The following is a 3,016-nucleotide window of genomic DNA, read 5'->3' on the forward strand; positions in this document are numbered from 1 at the left end:
CCTGGGGAGTAAGTGTCCGCTTTACGGCTCACGGAAAGTCTTTCCCAGGCACTGAAAAGGCTCTGGTAAAATATGGGGAGCGTTGATGTATTCACGTACTTGAGTTAAGTCAGGAATACTTCGAGACCATAGCCGAGTCTACCCGCCTGCTGTAAAATATGGCAAGCCAAGGCATGGTTTGGCAGGTTTTCACCAAATAGGGGGCGTTGAATGGAGCACAGGCGAAAAGCCATGAGACGGGATCTCACGTGAACAAGGCTCTGACCACCTTCAGATGAGGTAAGGCATATTACACTTGGCCGCAGCCAATGATGGCCTCCCCCAAAAAAGTCCACAAGTTTGGCCTGTATCCTGTCCAGCAGCGCTTCTGGTGGTTGCAGGCAAATAAAGCAATGCCACAACGTTGTAGCAACCAAGTTGTTTGCCACTAAGACTCGGCCCTTAAATGAGAGGTGCGGTAGGGCTCTTTTCCACAGGTTCAGCCTCCTGTCTATTTCTCCAGTCACACCTTCCCAATTCCTTTTCTCAAATTGTGTCGAGCCCAGGGACACACCAAGGTAATCAACACCATCTGTTTTCCACTCCAAGTTTTCTGGAAGAGCAGGCAGATGTGTTGAGACAGGTAGGCAGCTATTAAGGTATGGCACCCAAAGAGCTTTTCTTTTCGTCCAATTAACCTTCAGAGATGAAGCCATGAAAAAGGTTCTTAAGGACTTTACAAGAGCAACAATGTCTTGGTGGTTTTTTATGATGACGCAAACATCATCTGCATAGGCCGATATAGTCATTGGTGGGCTTCCAGGAAAACAGGTCAGGCCAGAGATATTCTTTCTCAGTGTGCAAAGAAATGGCTCCATTGCTAACGCAAAAAGCAAACCTGAGACTGGGCAACCCTGCCGTACCCCCCTCTGAACCTTTATGTGGGGAACCAGTTCATTGTTCACCTTAATTACACTGGAGATGTCAGTGTACAATAGAGCTATAAAGGCCCTGAAAATTACCCCAAACCCACATGCTTCAAGAACATGGCACAAGAAAACATGGTCATTGCTGTCAAAGGCTTTTTCAAAGTCGAGAAAACATATTCCGAAATCATTTTGGTCATGGCGAGCATACATTAAATCCCGCACGAAAAAAATGTTGTCGTAAATCGAACGACTGGGGATGCAGAATGTCTGATCAGGTAAAACCAGATCACCAATGACTTTTTTTAAACGATTTGCCATTGCTTTCGAAACAATTTATAGTCAGTACACATTATTGAAACCGGTCTCCAATTCTCCATCCGCCGGAGGTCTCCTGACTTTGGGAGAAGACTCACCACTGCTCTCCTTAGGCTTAGTGGCATTACACCTTTTCGCAAGGATTCTTGGATTACAATCAATAGTTCTGGGCCCAAAATGTCCCAAAATTCCATATAAAACTCAGCTGGCAGGCCATCAATTCCCGGAGCCTTTCCAGATTCCATTCCAACCAGGGCACGCTGTAATTCATCAAGGCTTAAAGGCACATCCAGCTCCAGGCGTTGAGTCTCAGTTAGGGTTGGGAGATGGGAGGTAAAACATTTTATTTTATCCTCATATATATCTTTTTTAGCAAATAGTTCAGAATAATACTTTCTAATAGTGATTTTTACCCCATCAGAACTTGTAATTCCATTCCCACTTGGGTCCTTAACTGATAAAATAAGCTGGGGAGGCTTCGTTTCAGCTTCTAAGTGAAAGAAGGCTTTGCTAGGACTATCTGATACTTTAATGCTTTTTACTCTCAGTCTAACTAGTAGTCCTGCAGCCTTCTCCTGTAATAGTTCCCAGAGTTGGGTCCTTTTTTCAAGGAGCAATTTATAATTTGTCTCATTTTCCTGCTCTGCCATTTTGTTTTGCAGTTTTAGAATTTCGGTTTCCAACCGTGCCAATGTGATTTGATTTTCATGAATGATGTGGGAATTAAACTGTTGACAAAACAGTCGTATATGAGTTTTCATATTATCCCACCAAAGGTTAGTGGAAGCAAAGAGGGGCTTTTTTCCAACTATTGCTATCCATAGGATGCGAAAGGCTTCCTTAAACAGGGTATCATCCAAAAGGCTTGTATTGAATTTCCAATAGGCGCTCCTCCGTTTGAATTGTGGGAAAGATAGGCCCATCGTGACCATGTGGTGGTCAGAGAAGATGGAAGGGGTAATAGTTGAGGAGGTTACAATATTCCTTAATCGTGGGGTGATGTACCAGCGGTCAAGCCTCGCTAAGGATACTTGGCCATTGGAGCATCGACACCATGTAAACTGCCGGTCATTTGGGTGCATCAATCGCCATACATCCAAAAAAGCCCCACCTGAAAGGAACTGGGAGAGGTCACCATGGGACTTGGGATGTGGTTCCGGTGAATTTCTGTCTATTTTGGGCTCTAGCATACAATTGAAATCTCCCCCCATGCATATGCACTGATTTGGGTCAAACAAATTTAAATGGTTTATCACTTCAGTAAAGAAGGCTTTACGGTCAGTACTCTCGCTTGGTGCATATACATTAAAAATAATAAGCTTCAGGCTATTGTTCACCAATTCTAGGGAGGCAAAACGTCCCCGAATCACCTCCTGAAAGAGGCAAGATTCAGGTACAAGTCCTGGTTTTAGCAAAAACCCCACTCCAGCAGATACAGATGACATATTACTGAAGAAACATTTACCTTTGAACATGCTGCTCCAGTCATGTTCAACCTTCTCAATAATATGAGTTTCTTGCAGTAATATTACATCGACTTGTTTCCTTTTGAATAAACTATTCACTTGGATCTGGCGGACGTGACTGGCCCCACCACCATTTATATTGAGTGTTGCAAGATTAAGCATCTTCATCACTCATTAGTAAATTTTGTCTGACACTGTGAGTACTCACTCTTTGCCTTTGTTATGATTTTCTTTAGTCGATGAAACTGCGATTTTGTTAGGTTTCGTTCCTCAGATTTTTTTATGACTAGTTTTGCAGCCTGAATAAAGGGAGCCAAATCAGGGAAA

This window comes from Myxine glutinosa, chromosome 1 (genome assembly GCF_964187855.1).
Source record: "Myxine glutinosa chromosome 1, kmMyxGlut1.1, whole genome shotgun sequence".
NCBI classification, from domain to species: Eukaryota; Metazoa; Chordata; class Myxini; order Myxiniformes; family Myxinidae; genus Myxine; species Myxine glutinosa.